Genomic DNA, 25664 nt, shown 5'->3' with positions numbered 1-25664 from the left:
ACCTTTGAGACCTCTTTCCTCAAAGTGTTCCTTCTAAATATTTTAAAAAGTTGGGTTTTCATGTGGTCTCTTCTCAATATCAATAATTAGGTTATGGATTGATTCTTTTATATTTTCTATTGGATAATATGAATAGATTAACATGTATTCTAACTTAATTACGGTAAATCTTTATGATTTAGTATAGTTTGTAGATGATGATCCTTAACCCTTAACCCTAGGTTTGATATTAACATTAATTGGGTTGAAATTTGTTCAATTAAACATAGCTATTGGTTCAATTGCTATTAATTGATGTTGTTACATTAATCATGAACAAATTATAGTTAATTGTATCCTTTCATGCTAGTTGTTGAGATGATGATCTAGGTTAGGAAGTAAATTAACCTAAGTGTCTTATCTAAAGCTATGATCTAGTAATGAATAGTGATTTAGTGATTCTTCTAGCCTTGTTATCTTGTTGATTATTGAATTATGATGTTGCAGACCTAAACTAGATTGAATTGAGGGTTTATGGTAAGAACTTGATGATGAGCTATGAAGAAGACATGGTAAGTCTTATGATCTCTATCCATTACTTCCAATTGTGGTCAATTATGATTAAGTCATGATGTTATATTGGAGAAAGCCTTGTATAAGGGTTTATAGGGTTGTATGATATTTAATATAAATGTCTTCCTTATGTTGTGAGGTTGTTTAAGGTGTATGTTTTATAAAGATGGTGATGACTATCAATGTACCTTATTATGATATGAAGTGCTAATGTGCTACCCTCACTTATATGAATTTTAATAAAAGGATTTATACTCATGTAATTCATATTGATCTTGTGATGATGATAATTATACAAGGTTAGACCCTATGCCTAAACTAAGCTATGATAATTAAAACCTTATAGACATTTAAAAAAGGGAATCTAGCTTATCACCGAGTGAATTACAGTTAGAAGTGACCCTTCCCACATAGGGAAAGTAAGAGCACTAAAGTACTCTTGAGATTGGACAGTACAATGCATGTAGCATAAACAGGGTCCCAACTATATGTCCTAGTTCTTCAACTATGTTGCCCCCATAGGAATACTAACTAGTGGATCCACATAGTTGCTGTGTTTTATCTTTTATACTACCTTTGCAAGTAGTCCACCTTCCTTCGGTATAGGATTTTATCACACAAGATTCCACACTAGCTCATGTGGTCTATGTAGGTTAGAGCAACATATTCCCAAAAAAATGGTAAAAGGAATTAAAAGATTGAACTCTAACTAGGATAACCTAAGGGGTCTAGCTTAGTCTATATAGGGGTATGAGTCTCTACCTAAGCATTGCACTAGTTAGCATTGAGGGGAGTCTTAGGAGGATGTTCTTATGTAGGTTTATGCTTATAATGATATATGTTATGTATATGATGAACTTTCACATTCTTGATACTATTTGTTGATTAGTTCATTTACGAGCATTTGTTGGTTTATATTGTTAAAGTAAGATGAAATGTACATCTAAATTCCATGTTTTGTGAAGTAGGATGTTAGTCATGATTCTTGTTTGGTTACTTTATTGAGTAATGTTATGGGGCTTTGCTTAGTCATTGCACTTGTTGACTTGATAGGGGTTCATGGGTAATTGATTTACTTTGTTAAAATGAAATGTACTCTTATTCATGCTTATTGTTAAATATGATTTGATGATGGAGTTTGTTGGATGCGTATCTACTTAAATGATATGAATGGTCTACTTGACTAGACTTGATGTTGTAGTATTGTGATGAACATGCCTATGACTTAATAAATGTGAAATATTGATTGGTATGGTCTTTTTGTATATGCATGAAGATTTTAAATGAAAAATTCATACTTATTGAAATGTTCCTTTTTAACATGGTTTGATCTTATATGTGCATATGATCTCATACTTAGTACAAGTGGCGTACTAACCCCATTTCTTCCTTTTTTTCCCAACGTTTAAGGTTCCGGTCCTTGAAGGCTCATTCAAGACGACTTGAATAGACTTGGATATTCTGTACTATCCAAGTTGTAGGTCCTCACTTTCCGAGGGAGATGCCAATATCTAGCTTATGGAGTTGCCTTGTTTTCTAAGACTCGTATATTCATTCTTTTTTTCATTTGTGTACGATTTGTATAAGCCTATATGTAGCTTCTTTACATTGATATAGGGCTATGCACAAATTGCTATGATGGTTTAGATTGTATGAGATAAGGCAATCTTTAAGACTATGTTATATATATATATGCAACAGAAGTAGAAGGCTAAGTAACCTTCCTATACGAAGGGTCTATGTATACTCGATATATATATTATATGTATGTAGAGGTCTATGTAAACCTTCAAGTAGAAGTAATAAAATGTTTTAAATTTCCGCTAAACTCGACTTATGAGTGATGAATCAATGAAGATTTGCATGTTTTATGAAGTTATAAATGATTTACGGATGCTTTAAAAGGAAACTAGAAATTCTAATATGAATGTACTTCTCTCTTATTATAATGATCATTATTGTCTATGGTATTTCACACAAATATATTCACATTGGTAAAAAGTTTGCTCATCTATGTTTATTTCTTTTTAAGGACCTATTCTATGTTTTGATCTCAAAATTGTTGATTGGTATTGATATTTACCTTTCTTATGTTCAAATGATATTTGGATTTTAACTATTTTGTAATTATTTAGAGTAAGCACTGACAGGGTTTTTGAGGTGGAGGCTCAAATGGGGTAGTTTACAGTAGCTACTCTATGTTGTTACCAATATGTTGAAAGTATTTCATGTTGATGTTTATCTTTTTCTCAATCACAGTGCTACCTTAAATTTTCAAATGTCATACGTCTCTATTAGGTTTGATGTTCTTCTGCATGTGTTGTTAGACCCTCTTTTTTATCTATACACATGTTGGTGAATATTTTATGTCTAAGAAACTGTATACAAATCACTCCATCTCCTTATCTCATCGAGTTACTCATGTTGATCTCATAGAGATTGATATGTTAGATTAAGATGTTATTCTTGGTATGTATATATTTGTGTAGAACCCGATTTGTAAAGTTTCAGTTTCTAAATGAACGCTTCCTAGAGTGGAAATGGGGAAATTCAATGCCTGAATTTTTTGTTTGTTTCTTTTCTTAAAGATAGAAAGACGTATTATAAGGGTTGCATATGTAATTTTGTTAGGGTTATAGATGCAAATTCCAAAACCCCTTTTCTTGAGTAGGTCACAATTATAAATGAGTTCCCAAAAGAATTTCCTGATATTTACCCGCTTTCTTCCGAATGTGATAGACTTTGGTATTCACCTTCTCTTTGATATGCAACTCATCTCTATGCCTTCTTACCTCATGGATTCAATAGAATTTAAGGAATTGAAATACCAATTAAAGGGTTTGTGGGATACAAGATTAATTCGACCGAGTATCTTTTCATGTGGTGCTCTAGTTTTTCATGTCTATAAAAAAGAATGGTTCGCTTCGCATGTGTATTGACTAAGTAAAATTGAATAAGGTTACCATTAAGAATAAGTATACTCTTCCAACGATAGGTTATTTATTTTTATGAACTCAAAAGAGCAATTAACTTCTCTAAAATCGACCTTTGGTTTGGTTATCAGCAATTGAGGGTGAAGGAAGATGACATTGTGATGACGCCTTTCCTGAATCAATATGTTCATTATATGTTTTTGTTTTAGTTGTTTTCTTTTACTAAATCTCTAGACATATTTATGGATTTGATATATATGTTATATAGAAAGTACCTTTATATATGTTTGTGATTGTATATCTATGACATCTTTATTTATTCAAGGATTGATGATGAGCACATTGATAATTTGGGGATTTTTTTTGAAAATCCTCAAGGAAAAACAATTCTTTTTAAAGTATAGTACATGTGACTTTTGGTTAGGATATGTGTCTTTTCTTTGTCATGTTGCTTCCGGTAATGTAATGTGGTAGATCCCATGAAGACAAACACAGTTAAGAGTCGATCTAAACCTCTATCCCCATTTGATATTATGTTTATTCGGTATTATTAGTTATTATATAAGGTTTTTTGAAGGGTTTTCTTCTATTTCACTCCATTGATGGGATGCGTGTCAGAAGAGTGTTCAAGAGTTGTAAGATACAATTACCTCCAATCATATGTTTACTATACTCTAAGGTTTTGATGGGTTTGTTGTTTATTATAATGCTTCAAAGATTGGACTAAGGTGCCTCCTTATAAAAAATTGGAAGGTTATTGATTATTCTTCACGACAACTTAAAAATCATGAAAATAAGTATCTTAGCCGTTACTTATATGGTCTTCATGATGATATCTTGACCAACCAAGAGAGTTTGCAATATGCATTCAAGAAAGTGTATCAAAATCCTCGTTGAAGAAGGTGAATTGAAAACTAAAAGACTACAACATGATTATTATCTATCACCTGGTAGGGCGAATGTGGTTGTGGATGCTCTTAGTTTATTATTAATGGATAGTGTTGCTCAGGACGAGAAAGGTGAAAATAAGTGTGTTTGTGTCGTTCATATATTGGCCCGATTGGCTGTTCATTTAGTTGATTAAATTGACGGTGGTATTATGGTTCATAATAATTTATAAATTTTTTTTTGTATCATATGTGAAATTTTGTGGCTAATGTCATAGTTATCAAAAAGTGAATGTTGAACATCAAAAGAAGAGAGGTTTTTCCCAAGATATTAGTATACCTACTTGGAAGTGAGAAGATTTAACATATCTCTATTCGAACAAATTATTAGAAATAAGTTAGAATTAGAAATAGTCATTTTAGGAAAGAATAAAAAATCTGAAATTTTGTTGAATTATTAATTCTTGGTGAATTTCACATGACCTTAACTCCTAGCTCAAAATGAGTTACGAGTGCTTCTAGATATAATTAGAAATATCTTGTAATTATCTTTCCAACAAAACCAAATTTGCGCGGTTTAGAGTCTGTATGACTGATATATGCCCTTATGAAGTTGGATTGTTCGAATAAGGAAAGTCTATTACGAATTTTAAAGGGTAGTTTGGTATTTTTCCTACCCAATTAAATTGTTCAATCTTTTAGCAAGTCATGTGGGGTCTAAACCGAGTTAGTTCAGTTTACGCAATTAAAAAAAATACGCTAAGGGTTTGAGAGAAGAAAATATAGGAGAAGGACAAGAGAAGTTCAAGATTGATCAAGTTCTTGCGAGTTTGAATGTGGTTTCACCAAGATTCAATCCTACATTATATCTGAGACATTCATAGCTTTGCGATCGTTTACCCAAGCGCCAAATATGTTTTTAGGAAATTAATTTATAGAATGTTGAAAGTATGTAGTTCTTGATGTTTGCTCTAGTTTTTTAGATTTGATGGAATTGTGGAGTTCTTGATGAAATCGTGTCGATTTAATGGTTTTTTTGACTTACATTCTTGTTTACATGGGATATTTAAATATAAAAAGGGATGAAGAAAAAAAATTGATTTAGGCAAATTGGGGTTAGAAACCAAGAAGGAAAAATTGGAGCAAGTATTCCCAAGAGTTACAATGTTTTAACATTTGAGAAAGAAAGGAAAGACTGATTTCCAAGAGAGCTTTTAAGGTAAGTTTCAAGTAATTCTTTGAAACAAAAGAATGACATTTTATCTAAGTAAATCTGGGAGTTGTATTAAGCACCGATATGAAAATGTAAATTCATAATAACTCATGTCTTCATAATCCATGTAGCCATAATGGGTAGAAAAATAATCATACATTTTAGATGATTCAATTGATTTTCAGCATAGTCTAGTGGATCCAGTTAGTCAAAACATCCTATATGAAGACAAAGTATCAGACGATTCTAACAGTGTGGGCTAAACTTTAAATCACCACTTAGGCTCATAGTGGTGGTTGACGGTTAGAGAAACTCCCACATAAATTATATTTATTATAGTATAAGAAAGTTGAGTTTTCTATGCAGTTTTAACAAATTTAATTGTTTCCTATTGTTTTAAGTGTTTTGTATAACTGCACTTTATTATTATTGTGTACTATGCATTAAAGTTGTTATTCCTGAGTTGAGTAAAGTAAAGGTAAGTGTTTCTTTAAAATTCCATTCAATGTTATGTTATGTTTATTATTCCCGCCGCATACTCGTACATTCAATGTAGTCATGTCATTTTGCTTGCATTGTTTTATGATGCCGACATAGTTAACCATAATCAATATCAAACGCCTCTTTAATCTGTTAGAACAAAAATAGTAAAGAAACTGATTTGAAAAAATAAAAATAGAGTGAAATGAAATTCCTTGTGTATATTAATCTGTAGAAAGTCTGAAATTATACAAAGAAAAAACATAAACATTAAAACTAAAATAAGAACATGTGCCACTAACTACCATAAAAGGGGGCCACTAACTGCCATAATGGGGCCACTAACTTGAGAAAATTGAGCAACTAAATTTACTAAGTCTAGCTAGAAAATAGGAAGCACTTAATTGAAAGAAGTAAAAATAATAATAAGCTAAAAAAAATGCCAATTGTCTAACACTCCTCTTTGGCATTTTTGTGGCGAACACCAATTCTTTGCCTCAGATCTTCAAACATTTCCTTTAGCAATGACTTGGTGAAAATGTCAGCTAGCTGGTTCTCAAATGAACAATGAACAAGTAATACTTCATTAGATTGTTGGACTTCTCTAATAAAATGAAACTTGATCTTGATATATTTAGTTCAACCATGAAACACTGGATTTTTTTAGATTGAAACTGCTCAACTGTTGTCACACATGATCTTGGTAGCTTCTGTTTGTTCATGGCCTAAGTCCTTCATCGTCTTCCTTAGCAAGATAACTTGATTGACAGCAGATGCAACAACTATGTACTCAACTACTGCTGTTGATTGAGCTGTAGTTTCTTGTTTTCTAGAGCTCCAACTTAAACAACTTGTCCCCAAACAGATGAGATATCTAGATATGCTTCTGGAATCATCAACTCCACTACCCTAATCACTATCAAAGTACCCGATCAGGTTCTTAGTTACTTCGGCAGATGTTGGGAAAAAAATTCCAAACTTTCTAGTTCCTTTAATATACCTTAACACTCTTTTAGCAGCTATGAGGTGTGTATCTCTAGGCGAATGCATGAACCTAGAGAGCAAACTAAAAACAAATAGAATGTCGGGCCTACTTGCGGTTAGATATAGAAGACTGCCAATTAAGCTTCTATACATACTATCACCTACTTTTTTGAAATCCTCATCCTTGCCAAGGTTCACACCAGTAGATATTGCAGTACTCACAGGTTTGCAGTCTTGCACTTTGAACCTGTTTAAAATATCCAAAATGTATTTCTGCTGTCATATGAAAATTCCATCACTGGACTGCAACACTTCCATGCCGAGAAAGTACTTCACGACTCCAAGATCAGTCATTTCAAAGATTTTCTCCATTTCATCCTTGAAACTTTGGATTAGTTAAATTTTGCTTCCTGTCACAAGCATGTCATCCACATAAATTGAGACAACTAAGGACTCACCTGCAACATTGACTTTCACATACAAAGTAGCTTCACTTTGACTTCTACTAAAGCAAAGTTGGATGAGATGATTGTCCATCCTCTCATACCATGCCCTTGGGGCTTGTTTTAGGCCATACAAGGCCTTTGTTAAGAGATAAACTTTATCCTCTTTTCCAAGAGTTGAGAGACCATCAGGTTGCTCTACATAGATCTCTTCAGCAAGCAAACCATTCACGAAAGCCGATTTGTAATCAAGTTTATGAATCTGCCAAGAACTATGAGATGCAAATGCAAGAATAAGCTTGATTGTGTCATACCTTGCTACAAGAGCAAATGTTTCCTGGTAATCTAAACCATATTGTTGTGCGTATTCCTTCACTACCAATCTAGCCTTATGTTTGCAAATTGTTCCATCAGTATTGAGTTTTGTCTTGAAAATTCATTTTACACTAATTACCTTGCGATTTACAGGTCTGTCTACAAGCTGCCAGGTTCTATTCTTATCGATCATGTCTAGTTTTTCTTGCATAGATCTCCTCCATGCCTGAGAGTCTTGTGCTTCAGAATAGCTTGTTGGTTCAGAGCTAACCAAGTTACACCGTTGATAGACATCTTTTAAGGATCGAGTTCCCCTTATTGGTACATCATCCACTAGTTCATATTCTGAAAGTTGAGGCTGCTCTATTGAAAATGGATCAGAAGTAAGAGGTCTTCTGATTTTTCCAATCCCAACCAACTGCTTCATCAAATTTCACTTCTAGGCTGAGAATTAGTTTTCTGATTTCAAACAAAAAAACCTGTAACCTTTTGATGAACTATAGGCTATAAATATACCTTTAGGAGCCTTGTTATCCAACTTACTCCTTTTTGTTTCTGAAACTCGATAATAACATATACACCCAAATATTCTGAGATGGTGTATTGATGGTTTGTTCCCACACCAAGCTTCATATGGAGTCATGTCCTGCAAGGCCTTAGTATGCAATCTGTTCAGCAAATATACAGAGTTATTGACTGCCTTAGCCCAAAACTGATTTGGGATCTTTCTTTCGAGCAAAAGACATTTGGCCATCCCCATTACTGTCCTGTTCTTCCTTTCAGACACGCCATTTTGTTGTGGAGTGTATGGTAATGTCAATTGGCGTTCAATACCTGTGCTATTAAAAAACTCCACAAATTGAGAAGAAGTGTATTCTCCTCTATTGTCAGACCTTAAAGCCTTAATACTAAGATTACATTGACTTTCTAATAAAGCTTTAAATTATTTCAAAACATCAAAGACTTCACTCTTCAGTCTTATGAAATAAACCCAACACATTATGGTGTAGTCATCAATAAAGAAGAGAAAGTATCGGTTACCACTCAGCTAATCTGTTTTCATTGGGCCGCAAACATCCATATAAATGAGCTGAAGTTTCTGTTTAGTCTTCGTATTTATTTGCTTGAAATGGAAATTTTGTTTGCTTTCCTTGTTGGCAAGTTTCACAAACTTGAGCATTAGAAAGAAATTCAAGCATATTTTCCACTAGGTCCTTTTTTTTTATCTCGGCGATGCTTCTCAGATTTAAGTGACCAAACCTTTTGTTCCATAGGTTTGTACATGTTTGTGAAGTAATAGTGTAAGCCTGCTCAGTTATTTTCTCCCAATCAACTGAAAACATTCTGTTGCTCATCTTGACATAAAATAACTCTACTCAAGAAGGGTCAGAAACAACACATTCACGATTCTTAAAATGCAGAGAATAATTATTTTCAAGCATTCGTCCAACACTTAACAAATTTTGACTCATATCAGGTAAGTACAGAATATCAAAAATAGTTTTGATACCTGATATTGTTGAGATAGACACTGTACCTCTGCCTTTGACTTCTATTGCCTCACTGTTTCCCACTTTTATTTTTGATTTGTAAGTATCATCTAGGAATTTGAACAGTTCAACATTATTGCACAAGTGATGTGTGGAACCACTGGCAAGAAGCCATGAATCAAAGTATTCATTGATTGAAAAGTATGAAACTACAAATAGTTTCTCTTCATGTGCATAGTCAGCTTTTGCTACTTGTGCTTGCAAAGCACCAGAGGCCTTTGCTCTTGATTTGCAAACCTTGGATACGTGACCCGTATGCTTACAGTTGCCACATATAGCATCGACTCTCCACCAACAATACTTCTCCAGAAGTGTATTTCTTTTACAATGTTTGCAAGGATGGAACTTCTGCTTCACATCTCCACTACTGTTTCCTCCATCATAATTTCCCTTATTCTATTGGTGGAATTGTTGCTTTCCTTTTATCTTTTGTACAGAGAAAGCTCCTTCAACGAACTTTTCCCGTCTCATAGTCTTCCTTTTCTCTTGTGCTTGAAGAGCACTCATTATTTCACCTATTGAAAGTTTGCTCAAGTCCTTGGATTCTTCAAGGCAGGAAAACTTAGATTCAAATCTCTCTGGAAGAATCACAAGAACTTTCTCCACAACTCGTTTATCTGTAAATTCTTAACCAAGAAGTCTAATATTATTAACGATTAAGGATATTCGATCAGCATACTTACTTATAGTTTCATCCTCCTGCATATTAAAGGATCCTCCTGCATATTAAAGGACTCAAACTCTCTTTTTAGGTTCAACACATGCATTTGACGTGTTTAATCGCTGCCTTGATATTCTTCTTTCAACCTATCCCAAGCCTCTTTTGCAGTTTTGCAAGCCATGATTTTGTAAAACAAAGTAGCTGCCACAACATTCTTCATAAGCGACATGGCTTTAGATTTCTTTGCCTTCTCTTCGTTGTTGGATTTGATCTGAGCCAAGGTAGGATTTGCTGGTAGAGCATCAAGTTGTTTATCTTCCATCACGTTTTCCAGAAGTTCATAGGCTTCCAAAAAAACTTACATCTTCACAGACTAGATTTGGTAATTTTCACCAGTGAAAGTGAATAGTGGATTTAAAGGTAGGTTGTTGGATGTCATTTGTGTTGTAGGTTAAAACTTTTTTTTTCCTGTAAGATCAACTAGAGGCTCTGATGCCACTATTAAAACAAAAATACTAAAGAATACGATTTGAAAAAATAAAAATAGAGTGAACTTATGAAATACCTTGTATATATTAATCTGCAGAAATTCTGAATTGATACAAAGAAAAAACATAAACATTGAAACTAAAATAAGAACATGTGCCACTAACTACCATAAAAGGGGGCCACTAACAGCCATAATAGGGAAACTAACTTCAGAAAGTAGAGCAACTAAATTTACTAAGTCTAGCTAGAAAATAGGAGGCACTATATTGAAATGAGTAAAAAACAGTAAAAATAATAATAAGATGAAAAAATGCCAATTGTATAACATAATCTAGTTGAGCACTAAGAGTTAGTTGGTGAGCCTCCTTGCTTTTTAGAGGACTCCTTTTACATTGCTTTTCAGTATTTCAATTTTTAGGATGATTGTGGGTCTTGTTTCGATAATCCTTAGTGTATAGAGGCTTCATAGATGGATTATAATAGTTCTTTAGTCTTATTCAGTTCAGATATTGTTTAACTACTTCAATTTCCCTTATAGGGTAGTTGAATGATTTTTCTTGTTACATTATTGAGTTATATAATTTATCTTTTTAAGTTAAGTCTTTGATTGAGTAAGTAAGTAAGCTAGGCCAATTATTCGCTTTGGGACAACAATGGTTTTGGAGTGTCACTCCGGCCAATGGTGTAGGCTGGAGATGTGACAAACATCACTTTGTCCGATTTAATGACTCTAGTGTTGAGATACCTCTTATTCACTTAGATAGAGTAGTAAAAGAGTTTCCAGATGCCTTTCAAGATTTTCTTTGTGGAATTCCTCCTATGATAGAAATAGACTTCGGTATAAATGTCCTTGCAAATACTCGTCCTATATCTATTTCGCCATATAGAATGATGCAGTTGAGTTGAAAGAGCATAAAGAACAATTGAAAGATGTCCTTGAAAAGGGATTTATCTGACCAACTGTCTCACCTTGGAGTGCTCCGATCTTATATTTTAGAATGATGGTTCTCTTAGAATGTGTATAGATTATCGCCAGTTGAACAAGGTTACCATCAAGAAAAAGTATCATCTTCTGAGAATTGATGATATTTTCGTTTAGCTTCAATGTGATACTTGTTTCTCTAAGATAGAACTTAGATAAGGCTACTATTAGTTGAGATACAAGGAATATTATATTCCAAAGACATTATTCGCGACCTATTATTATCATTATGAGTTCCTAATTTTTTCCTTTAGTTTAACCAAAGCATGTGCATCATTCATTGACCTAACAAATAGAGTATTCAAACCTTATATAGATATGTTTGTTATCGTATTTATTGATAACATTCTAATCTATTCCAGGAATGAAGAAGATTATTCTACTTATCTCAGAATGTTCCTCTAAACTCTAAAGGATAGAGAGTTGTATGTCAAGTTCTCTAAGTGTTAGTTTTGACTTGAGTCTTGGAATTCTTAGGTCACATTGTGTCTTAAGAAGGAATAAAATTTGAAATTCAGAAAATAGAGGCAGTGCAGAATTGAACGTAAACCCAAATATCTCACTAATTTTGGAGTTTTTTGGGTTTGGTTGGTTACTATAGAAGGTTCTTAGAGGGGATCACATCAATTTCATTGCCTTTAACCAAGTTAACATAGAAAATAATAAAGTTTCAATTGTCTGAAGCTTTTGACAAAAAGCTTCATAAATTGAAAAGGAGGTTGACTACTTTAGGTATTGACCTCACCAAAAGGTACACAAGGTTTATTTCTTTATCATGACGCGTCTAGAGTTAGTTTGGATTGTGTGTTAATGCAAAATGAAAAAGTTATATATTATGCCTCTAGATATGTAACACTTCAAAAATCTAGGACGTGTTCTAGATCCTAACATGATTTTCAAACGGTTTAAACGTTGTTTTAAGGTCAATGTTAATGAATATAAGTCATTTCGAATGTTTAGAAGTCAAAACGTCAAAGAACTTTCATGACGTCTCGAAACTAGTTCAATGAGGTTGTAGCGTGCCTTAACCTATTTTACTAAGTTATAGGAGCCAAAAAATGACAAAAATATGTGGGAGGGTGTCTAACACGTATAGTTAGTAGGTGAAGTATCTAGGCACGACTCAAGTATGAACTAAAAGCTCTCAGGAGGACTCTTGCAAAAGTGACAAAAAGCTGCTAATAGACATTGTCACCAACGAATGTGACTAATGGGCCGTTTGTGAATTGACGGCGCGTCGATGCCTCCTTCGATGATCACTTAGGCAAAATATTGGAAGCCTGCAAATGGACAATCTCTCAACTCATTGATTGATGTGCAACATAGAATTGAACAATGCCTGTCGATGGATACACGATCCGTCGATCGTGGTCTTGTTTGTGGAAGTCATTGTTTTGCTGCACATTAAATTAACTCATTTAATTTGTTGGATTAGTTAGGAGGTTAAATATGGGATATGTGAGGTCTAGTTAAGTTAATTAACAACATATAAAGACTCTAAGCTAATTATACTACCCTAAGAACTCATAATTCTCAAACCCAAAACTCTCTTGTTTTTCTCTTCTTTCTCTCTCTAGTCGAAGAACTCCATCGACGAACAAGATGGAGGTGGGTTTAAGGGCTGAAAAGTGTCAAGTTTCTCCATCAATCTTCATCAAACATTTATGTATGAGACTTCTTTCACCTTTGAGACGATTTTCCTCAAAGGGTTCCATCAAATTGATTTCAAAAGTTCAGTTTTCATGTTGGTCTTTTAAAATCTCATAATTGTTCATGTGAATTGTTTTTTTTTATAATTTATTTTTGATATTATTAATATATTAACATGTATTTTAACTCAATTATGTTGCTTCTTGATGTATTCATCTAGTTTGTAGAAGATGACCTAATTTCCTTAACCCTAGGTTATAATCTTAATATGAATTATGTAATGTTCGTTCAATTGAATTATATACTGGTTGAATTATTACTAGATGATGATATTGTATTAATTATTAATAGACTAGGATGAATTATAGTTTTATCATGCTAGTTCTTGATTAATTGATCTAGATTATGACTTTGACCTATGTCTCTTATCTTAAGCTATGAACTAGTGATGGATTGTGATGTAGTGATTCAATTAGCCTTGTTATCATGTTAGTTATTGTTTTGTGATGATATTACACCATTATTGGATATAATTAAGGGTTGATGGTAAGACTTTGATGATGGATTATGAAGGAGATTTGGTAAGTCTTGTGATCCCTATTCTTAACTTCAATTATTGTTACTTGAGGTTAAGTGATGATGTTATATTGAAGTATGCCTTGTATTAGGATTGATAGAGTTTGTATGATGTTGAATTGAAATATCTTTAATCTTGTTTGTGAGGTGTTGGCTTAGATGTAATGTTTTAAGGATGGTGATAACTTACCAATGTTCCTTATCATGATGTGAATATATTAATGTGGTAAACTCACTTATATGGATTGTAATGAAAGTAAAATAGTCATAAAATTTTTGTTGAGATATGATGATGATTTTTATACTAGGGATAGACCCTATGACCTCAATTAAGCTATGATGATTAATAAACGTATTAAAGACATTACAAAAGGGACTCTAGCTTAGCATCTAGTGAACTAGTGTGAGGAGTATCCCTTCCCACATTTGGAAGGTAGGATCATTAATGTACTTTTGAGATTGAACACTTCGATGCATGTAGGATAAGAAGGGTCCCAACTATATCTCCTACTTATTAAACTATATTGCCCCAATAGGAATACTAGCTAGTGGATCCATGTAGGTACTATGTTCATGTTTTGTTACTATCTTGACAAGTAGTTTGCCTTCTTTCGGTGTAGGGTTTCATGTAACCGGATTCCACATAGCTCATGTGCTCTTTGCCGTATGAGTCAAGATGTTCCCAAAAGGTAAAATGAACTAAAGGATTGAACTCTAACTAAGATGACCTAAGGAGTTAATCTTAGTCCAGGTAGGGGTATGACACTCTACCTATACATTGCACTAGATAGACTTAAGTGAAGTCTTAGGAGGATGTTCTTATGTATGTATATACTTACAGATGTAAAGGATATGCATATGCTTACCATACATGTTAATGACACTTTGTGATGTTTATTACTCTTATGAACATGTACTTGGTCTCTATTGCTAAAGTATGATAATATGTACTCTTAACGTAACGTTATGTGAATTAGGGCGTTTCTTATGGTTATTGCTTAGGTTACTTGATTAAGTAAGGTTATGGGGCTTTGCATAGTCATTGCACAAGTGGACTTACAGAGTGTCATAGTTAATGGTCTTACTTTGTTTATGATTGAAATGTACTTTTATCCATGCTTGTTGCTTTTATAACTTGAATATAGAGTTGCCTTGATCATGTGTCCAATTATGTGATATGCATGTTTAGTTGACTAGACATTTATTGTTGGTCTTGTGATGTGCATGCTTTGGATTTATTGAATATGTGTTATTTATTTGTATGATCTTATTTAATGTGCATAAAGCTTTTTAAAGTAAATTGCATACCCTTATGAATTGTCCCTTTTCTTAACATAAATTTATAATGTATGTGCATATGGTGTCATACTTAGTACAAGTGGTTTACTAACCCCATTTATCCCTTTTTCCCCAACATTTTAGGTTCCGATCATTGAAGGGCTTTTTAGATGACTGTAAAGAAGACTTGGAATTCTTAATCATCCATGATAGGTAGGTCCTCACTTTTCTAGGGAAAAGACACTATAAGGCTTATGAAGTTGTTTTAGAGTAAGACTGTTATGTTCTTTCCTCATTCATTTGATTACTAAACATTATACAACCTATATGACTCCTTACTTTATTGATGTATGAGCTAGGCCCAATTTTATATACTCATGTTAGATGGTTAAGAGATGACACACCCATTTAACAATATGTTATAATTTAGATATCGTTGTCCAACAAAATTCGAAGACTATGTAATCTTGTTTTACGAAGGGTCTATCTTATACTCGTTTTAACTATTATCTATATGTAGAGATATATCTGAACCTCAATGTAGAAGTAATGAAAAGTTTTTAAAATTTTCCGCATTTTTAACATATGAATTTAATGATGTTAGATAAGAGACTAGTCTTAGTCCTCAAAGAGGACGACGACGCCAGTTACATCTAGTGGAATTCCGTTATCAATTTTCTTTGATCTTGAGACTCAATTGACTTCTCTGTTTTAGAAATCTTTCCAAAAGAGCCTTGGAGATCGTGCTAATCTTATTATGGTCTTTCATCCTAAAAATGATGGGCAAGCAGAGCATAATATTCAAATTTTTGAAGATATGTGGATAGATTGTGTGATTGACTTCAACTCAAGTTAGGATGATCTTTTGCCTTTGATTGAGTTTTACAATTATAGGTATGATTCAAACATTAATATGTCTCCATTGAAGCTCTTTATTATAGGAGGTGTAGATCTCATATGGGTTTGTTTAAGTTGGTGAGATTTCCTTGATATATCCCGAGTTGGTAAATGAGGCAATGGAGAAGGTTTGACTTATTAGAGAAAGGTTGAAAATAGTTCAAAGTCGACAAAAGTCATATGGTGGTGTTAGAAGGAGATAACTTGAGTTTGAAGTAAATAATTTGTTCGACTTTAAAATTTCACCCATAGAGGGTGTAATGAGGTTTAGAAAGAATGGGAAACTTAGTCCCCATTAGTAGGCCCATAACAGATTTTGAGTCTTATTAGTAAAGTTGATTAGGAAATTTATTTTCCTAGTTACTAGGCATCGGAACATCCGATTTTCCTAATTTATTTGTTCATGAAATGAGTTTGATGATCCAACATCTATTATGTCAATGGAGAGTCATGGTTTATAAAGGGAAGTCTTTCTTTTGAATAAGTTCCGGTTGAGATTTTAGACCGGCTAGTTAAGAAGTTTATAAATAAGAAAATTGCATCCGTGAAAGTCTTACAGAGAAATAAAAGAGTTTAGGGTGCTGGTTGTCAGGCCGAGACTGATATGATATCCCGTTTTCCCAATCTCTTTCCCTCTAACCCTAAATCTAGATTTAGGTATTTAGTTTCTCATGGTCCATCCTCATGCTGTAGTTAGTCTCATCTTTTGACATGCATGCTCATGAAAACTTAAGTTTAAAATATTTATTCACTTTGATTTCTTCATTATTATGTGAAGTTGAGAATGATTTGCATGTATGCCTTACGAAATGATGTTTTTAATATGTTTAAGCCTGAAGTTGATGTTTTTCCTTTGTAATGTGTTGTTGATGAATTTGTGTTCTTTTTAGGTTATTATTTATCTTCCCTACCTTTCTTACGTTACCTTGAGTCCTATTCGAGGATTAATGTTCCCAAGGGGATATATTGTAACACCTCAAAACATGGAAAAGGAAGAAAATAGTTTTTTTTGACTGAAATGTTTTATTGGTATCATATCATTGAAGCTTCTATGGGCTTGTAACGATCCTCTTAGTTGTGTGATGAATTTTTTTACCATTATTTTTATATTAACATTTTAATAGCTTTTATAAATATTTTATGACTTATAAGAATGAAAGACATGATCTTGAGATTTATTAAAGGATTATTTTGTTGCTAATTATAATGGGTAAAAAAGAAAAGGAAAAATAAATAAATAAATAAAAATTCTGATAAAAGATATAACAAAATGCCCTAAATTTTGAAAGTCACTGCAGCTGATTAAAAAATTGAAAAGAACTAAAGGAAAATAGGAAAATTACGCAGATGGAAAAAAGAAAAGAAAAGGAGTAAAAGAGGGGGAAAGGGAGGAGAAAAATTTAGATTTTCATCCGAAAGAGTTTAGGCAATGCTTCTAATCCTTTCCATTAATTTTTGGTGTAGTTATGAGCAGATTATTAGGTTACAAGCGTGTATAATTTATGTTAATTAAGGAAATATAGGTATAGGATTCTTACAACAAAATATTGAGTTGAGTTTGGAATAACGATCCATTTTAGCTAAAATTTTGCATGTGAGTTTACTTTATCATGGATAAATATAATATGAAAGAACACTTCATAATCAAATTTTCTTGCCTGGAATGAATTTTTTACAAGATTTTCGATTCGAAACTAAATATTAATATATGGATGTCATTAGATTAGTATTCTTATGAAGACTATATATTTGATAGATTGGATGAAATTTGAGACTTTATAAAAGGGGAAGATTCAACTCTCAAAGTAATTATTTGATTGTTTGAGGCAAGTGGATTTCTAATTCCTTGTTAAATGCATAAAATCGTGTATCTTCTTATGGTATGTGTTAGGGTGTAATGAGAATTTTTTATTGGTTTACTTGTCCATATTGATAATTCTAATGATGATAAAGGGGTAATAAAAGGCAATGTGATTAATTATTTATGTTATTGTCACAACAGGGGATCACTCCCTAGAAGTAACATGACGTACTTGACATCTCGGAGGTCTTATACAGGCTCATAGTTATAATTAATCGCATTATCATTGTAAAATTAGTGGAAAATTTAAAAAATTTCATAGCATATCCTATGCTAGAAACATCACTTCGCATATGTATAAAATACAAGTCATAGTACATTGTTAGACTCTAAGTCTCTTTGGTCATCTTAGACTCAACAAGATAGAATATAATAGGGACATAACTCTTTTCAATAAATTCATAAACTAAACTATTACAAGAATTTATAGAAACTTAACATAGGAAATCCTTGAAATTAAGGATCCCTTTCATTGATCTTGGGAATGACAAATCAAGCCCTTCACCTTAGAGACCTCTTTAAAGAACCCATAACCTAAATTTTGTGTAAAAAGTAGAGAAGAATGGAGTTAGTACAATAATGCACTAATTATGACAACCATGCAAAAACGTGCATTTAAAAGGTACAGTTTTACTTGAATCCATGCATCATTTCTTTTTGTGAAAACTTCATAAAACTTGATATGTAAACCATCATATAACTTACATAATTCATTTAGGCATATATCATGATCTTAATATCATATAAAATCATACGTAACATTTAATTCCCCTTTTGACACATTTCACAGTAAGCACTTTCACATTATCGTGAGCTTTTTTTCTCTTTACAATGAACTTCTTCATATTCTAACTTCTTGACTTTCCCAAGTAACCATGTAGTAACACTTGGTGCAATGTATAGATAATGTCCATAATACTATCCACACTCAAGCATCACCATCAGGCCACAAGGAAACCGCACATACAACCTTTCAACTCAACACATATAACAATAGGACAATTTCATATAACAAGGCACATACTACAAATTAGACTTAACATAAGACTTTGCTCACAATCCTAATTTAAGTGCAATTTGCGTGTGAATCCCCATAACCTGACACACTTAGTAAAACTATCATAAGACCATAAAATCATAACCTATACTTCATACATTAACATGTCAATCGTAGACAACTTTATTCACGCCAAGAAAGACCTTCATAATATTGTCATTAAGACCAACTTTATGCACATTAGGATAAGACCGCATCATATAGAATCAAACCATGCATTTCATCACTACAATGTAATGCACAAGGAACATAAACATAGTCCGATACATTAGAACACCTTCGCGAGACTTAACTCAAGAGCCACTTGTGCAATGCATAGGTGAAGTCCCATACCCCTACCTCTACTAAGCAACTACCCTTAGGTTATACTAGTTAGGATCTTGGTCATTTGCTTCCATTGTCCATTTTAGTTTATGAAAACAATAGCCTAAATCGATACAAAGATCATGGGTTCTACGTGGAATTTAGTGTTGGAGAGCCTCCAATGGAAGGTGATCCACCTACTAAGGTAGAAAAGTACACATGCTAGCATACTAAGTGATATCACTTCCTAGATCCTATGTGGCTAGGATAGTTTATGGATCATTGGGGCATACATGGAAATATAACTCTATGCCCTTTGGCTGTGAGGCTAACCACCTCATGAGGACTATGATGAACCGATCTTCCTACAGTGGGAAGGAAAACCCCTAATCTTCAAGTTCTCTCGGTGCTTAGCTAAGTTCCATTTTATTAAAAAACCTTTATTAACATTACTTTATAAAAGAATAAGCTTTAGGAGATGACTCCTCAAATGCTTAGCTCATAGGTCATTGATGATATTTCATCAACCTGAATCATGTGAGAAACCCTATCACACGGGCATAGCATATGTCTAGCACCATCTAGTTTAGGGTACATTTGACACACTTTTGAACGCCCCTCCATTGATTATATCATCATATATGTGTGTGTGTATAATTATATGTGAGCAAACCTTTCACATAACACATTATAGACACACATGTTCATACATTAATGCATAATTGTATTTATGATAAATCCTTTCATCTAATCACATTAAGACAGTATGCACATTCATAACATAACCATGCATTCATATTCAAGAAAATAGTAAGCTAAGCCTAGGAACAATCCAATCAAAGCACACATGTGCATTGCATAGACAAGGTCCTATACCCTTGTCCATACTAGTACACCTATCATGTAATCCTAGTACATGATACATAACATGCTTCATAGACATATATATTACATGCATAGTAGTAGACATAAATGCATCTGAGAATTATCATTAATTAGACACCATGAACCTATACTACTTGTAAGCATGCATAAATGTGAGTGTGTGTATATTGGTTAACATGATCAAATAATGGATATCAAAAACCTATTGAGGCTTCCACCCTCTTAGGACCACTATGCACATTCATGCATAGACCACAAAACACAATTAAGCATAGAAGACAAGCTAACCTAATATTACACTTAAGACTCGTAACCTTAGCTATTCACAAATTTAAATAGGGGTATATAGGTAGGGATCATTAACCTTTTATGCTCATTAACACATTAACAAATCAAACCCCAACATAGTCATTTATATGTTTGTACAATAATCATACAACATGAATAATTACTAGATTATAAGACTAGGCATGATGCTTCCTATTGGGTGATCATCACCAACGCACATTCGTAATATAATTTCCTTCCAGGCCATGAACACATTACATATATATGGACAATAAAGTAAACATAGTCACAATAAGTGGACCATACCACACAATGTCATACAAGGCCTCATCAACTAACAATTCTATATAAAAGTAGAAAGGAAGAGCCATTCTTATCAATTCATCCACCTTTGATCCTTATTGATCGATACCTATATTTAATCAACAATTCATATCGAGGGCAGTAGCTAAAGGTACTCTAACATAATCGAAACCATGCATTAACCATTACAAGATCAATATTATATCAAGTATACTACATCACCAATCTATAGAATTAGAGCAATGTAGATCATCCTTCCGTAAACTCCCTTTCTTTGATTATCCATGATTTATACACGTAGTTCATCAATAATATCAATATGAGGCAGTATCTACAAGTATCTTTACATAAACCAATTCCTATATTCATGGATTATATAGACGAAATTAAAGTAAATATCATGCTTTAACAATCAATAGGAAGTAGAGATAAATTCTTCAATCCTCAAACCATATTTGACTAACAATACATAATTCATCATCGCATGATATCATAGGCAGTATCTAACCATTAATTTAAAATAATTGAATCACGTAACAATCAAGCTAGAATAAAGATCACAAGATGCTACAATATAGACTAGCCTTATTTAAACCATCAAACCTTCGTCCTGATGGATCACTCATCAACAACTCGCAATCAATACACATATTAGGCAGTATATATAAGCATATTAACATCATTTAAACACAATTAAATTTTCATAAGATCAAAATCACAAAGCCCATAAATCGCTATAACGAGAGTTTGAAGAGAGCAGGTGTTCATCAAACAATTCGATTGAAATTCACGTCGCAATCATAATATTAACATCAAATCATGATGACACCTTTGAAAATGTTTTGATAAAGAACACATGGCCAGATTGAATAAAGAAAAGTTTGATCATATTTTCTCTTTGTAAGCATTGAAGAACAATCTAGATGGAAGATTAACTAGTCATGAAGGATTACTATTCCTCATTGTAGAATAAAACCATTGAAAATTTAATAAGAACCCATGGGGATCAAAGCTCCAAGTTGTTCTTGTGCTTTATCTCCAATAGAGGATTCTAGGGAGGATATTTTGTGAGAGAGAAGTCCAACTTGAATTCATGGATTGGGAATGGGGTTGTCACATTTTTAACCCACTGAATAGACTCAAAATAACGAAATCAAGAAACTAGGGTCAGTTTAGCACATGGGTAGAATTTCCCATCACCCCTTTAATTAAACAGTGTGCACGACAATTGTTGCACGCAACATCGACGAGAGCAGTGGACGGGGTGGTCTGGTCAACTAGCCATCCTGCTGCTATATCATTTGCCACTGCAAGTCCTTCGTTGATGGCTTATCTCACATTTCCTAGTGTTTAGTTACGCCTCCCATCAATGGGGCGTCCATTGATACACGGGGCGTCAATTGACACTGCCTAGGCAGTGTCTTGACAGCCTATAAATTCTCTTTCATGGCCCCTTGCGGGGCCCTTGGGGTGTCGTACACATAGGTTTCCACTGCAAGTATAAACCATAAAAATTAAAGGACCTTCCACATAAGTTAAACCCAAAACAAATACTCGCAACATGTCCAAACATTCTAGGCACACTCATGTCGCATATGAACGTATGAAGGTTAACTTTCGAGCGTCTTGGACCTTCTTAAACGTTGGACCTCTAAAATTCATGAAAATTAAGATAGTGCTTATAAAAATCATTATTAATCATATAAGGACTTCATAATCTAATTATATACATTTAAGGACATAAAAACATCTAAGGCCTCTTGGTGACTAGTCGTCGAACGTATTGTTCGTTTCTTGACATTTAACTTCAAAATGTCTTCAAAGCACTCATGCATACTTTAAAACACTTTATAAGATGTTAAAAAGATTATAGAAATATGTGAGGCTCTAGTCACCCTAACTCATTTTTGGTTCTTACAATATCCCCCACTTGGGAACATTCTTCCTCGAATGATACTTATGTAACACCCCGTAGCCAAAATAGACCGAAAATCAGTTTTTGAGAAATATCTACAGGTGCAAGTGATGTAACGATCGACGGACCATACCCTTACCCACGTTCCATCCTGAACAACGGTCGATGGGATCAGAAAATCCCCAAAAACTCTACCAGGGAAAATTAGCTAAATCATATCGACGGACGGATCGACGGTCCGTAGATCAGACGACGCTCTATAGTTAATCACCGTTGATCGAGAGCCCCTTCACCCACTCTCTTACAAGAGACACGGATGACCATCACGGTACGTAGGTGGACCCACGATCCGTAGGTCTGACCGTAGGTTGGAATTAGCAGACATTTAAGGGGGAAATGAAGTTGGGTCAACTTCAGTTGATCATTACTCTTAGTAGAAAATTAATGAGGTGTCCCATGACATACACACAGATAGATCGTTAAACTAACTTTCCATAGCCACCGACCATGCTAAAATCAGACCTCTCAGTAAAAAGTTATGCCATTTTAGTAAAGGCCTATCGACAGGCCCAACCATGGACCTGACAACGAAGCATTGATAAAATGACAGACCGTCTGTCCTAGCCGTCGTTTGGTCCAACAGCAGCGTATAAAGGGGTCTTTTAGTCTTTTCCAACTTTGTTTAAACCCTAAGTTACGTCGTTTTGACCCTAAATCATCATATTTTAGTCCGTTCAAACCTAAAAACATATTTAAAACTTACCCAAGCCAAAATCCCTAAAAAAAGTTAGAAAATTAGAAGCAAGAAAGGAAAAAAAGCTCAAGAATCCTTGTCAAAGAACGAGACATGTTTCCAGCAGTTCCAACCAAGAAATCTAAGTGTTTCTCATTGAATTTCAGCACAAGGTATGTGAAATATAAGTATTGGTTCCTTTTACCCAATGAGTCCCTAGAATAAGTTAGTTCTTCATTCTCTTGTCATAATTAAACCTAGGGTTTCTAGAACTCTGATAGAATTTCATGAATTTATTAAATATCCAAATCAGATTTCCATGTGATTATTTTGTTTATCGCATGAATTTTAGAACCCTAGCTTTGTATTTCTTTGGTTCTTGAATAACACATTCTAGGTTAGATAGATAATTATACATGCTTCAGCTTTTAATGAATCTACGTCAGATGAAATGTTGCATTCTCAGTTTGCATGTTCAGTTTTGAGCTATCCAGTATTTACAGAAACTCAGTCATAATTAGTTAATTTACATAATTCATTGGAAGTAACATAATACCGAGTTGGACTAGGGTTAAATGAACCCAATATTCCCATAACTACTAGCCAAGTAGGTTGTAAGTCCCCTCTGTGGGCAATCAGTTTGGTGATCATGTCAGCATGCCTTTATACCTTTGGCAGCATATATTGGGTCCTCTCGATAGGAGTACATATCGGACTCCACATTGAGCTCATGTGGTTTTATTATAGGTTATTAGTAACTCCCACAGTTTAGTCAGACTCTCTTCATTGACCATTTATCATTATATTAAGTACTACGTTTCACCATGTTATAAATTGGTAATTGCATCCAGTTAGCTCAGAAATATATATATCATGTTCATATTATTATACTTGCTTTTGTGCTTGTTAAGTTATGTCTTATTTCAGCTTTACTCTATCCTATATGCTTAGTACCTTTCAGGTACTGACACATACGTGCGTTATAACTTCTCGTGATGTTGGTTTAGGTTCTCAGCATCCATATCACGCAGATATTGATTATCGATCTCCAGATTTGCAGATTCATTGGTGAGTCCTCATTCTCTGATGACAACCATGATGAGTTTCATTTTAGTCTATAGTCATTTAGTTTCAGTTTTTGCTAGATTTAGTTGCGGCTTGTCCCAGTATTTCTAGTCAGTCAGAGGCTTATTTCAGACAATTAGTTTCAGCTTAGTATTGATTTAATAACTTCTTTGTATTAAACTCATCAATATTTCGTTTATCTCAGTTATAGAATATGGGTATACCCCATCTTTTCAGTATAATTTATGATTTAGCTTTCGAAATTTGTTTATCATCTTTAGTATGCTCATGATTATGCCAGCAGGGTTATTTTGGGATCACTTGTGGCACTAGGTTCCATGTCCACATCTGGGGGGTAGCTCGGGGTGTGACAAAACTTTGTATCAGAGCACTAGGTTAAAGAGTCCTAGGTTGTATGAAAAGCCGCACTACGTAGCGTCCTTTTCATGGGTGTGAAGTTCACCACATCTAATTAGAGGGAGGCTATAAAGTGTTTTAGAAAAACATAACTTTCTTATTACTCTTATCGTGCGTAAGGTATGATCTTATTCCATTCTAACTTGACGTTGTACGTTTCAGATCATGCCTCCTCGTAGAGATAACGCTAGGAATGCGAATGCAAGGATTGAAAATGCAGCTCCTCCTGTCCAAGATCAAAAAGTCTCCAATGCTGAGTTCAGGAATGCCATACAGATGTTGGCTTAGAGTATTACCAATCAGAACAATTGGGTTTCATGCTCCTGTGAATAAAAATGGTGGATCAGCAGCAGCAAGGGTCTGTGACTTTGTTTGGATGAATCCGCCTGAGTTATTAGTGTGTTATTCATTTTCGGAAAAAAATTATTTTTTTCGGGTTTTCGAATTTTCGAGAGTCGCCACTTAATATTTTAGAAAAAGTAAAGAAAACTATGTTATCAAAAGATGTCCGCTTACTTGCGGTTATCCGACAACTAATTTAATTTGTCTAAAAATCGTTTAAATTAATTTTTGATATAAAGTTTATTCGAAATTGTTTTGAAGTGAGTTCTTAGTGTTTTTCTAAGTGAAATATCAAACTTGTAGAATTTATTATTTTTTAAATTTTTTAAACTTAATTCAAATTCAAGTTGATAAAACATTACGTCGTTTCACAGGAAATTGAATTATTTAACATTAAGACTAGCGACAAATAAAGGCAGATAAGTAAACACAAATTAAGAGAGGGAGAGAGAGAGAAGGAAAGAGGGAGTTGGGTCAAAATCCGGGTTATCTATCCGCCAGGACCGGTATTTGGATCCATTTTCTTTGGGTTTTTGACCCACTCAACTTGTACCTATGTGTCAATTTCATTTCGATCATAAGCGCTGGAGGGCAAAATCGATACT

General features: G+C 33.7%; 1 long non-coding RNA gene across 1 annotated transcript; it reads left to right on the top strand.

The window, feature by feature from the left end:
* The first annotated feature begins 6520 nt into the window (after nucleotides 1-6520).
* On the top strand, nucleotides 6521-25239 carry LOC114078105. The gene is made up of 5 exons (XR_003579652.1): nucleotides 6521-6640; nucleotides 14336-14404; nucleotides 15138-15206; nucleotides 24243-24303; nucleotides 24880-25239. It is a non-coding gene; the product is annotated as an uncharacterized LOC114078105 (long non-coding RNA).
* The last annotated feature ends 425 nt before the right edge of the window (nucleotides 25240-25664 follow it).

Source organism: Solanum pennellii, chromosome 7, assembly GCF_001406875.1.
Source record: "Solanum pennellii chromosome 7, SPENNV200".
Taxonomy (NCBI): Eukaryota; Viridiplantae; Streptophyta; class Magnoliopsida; order Solanales; family Solanaceae; genus Solanum; species Solanum pennellii.
This window is presented reverse-complemented; position numbering and strand designations above follow the sequence as displayed.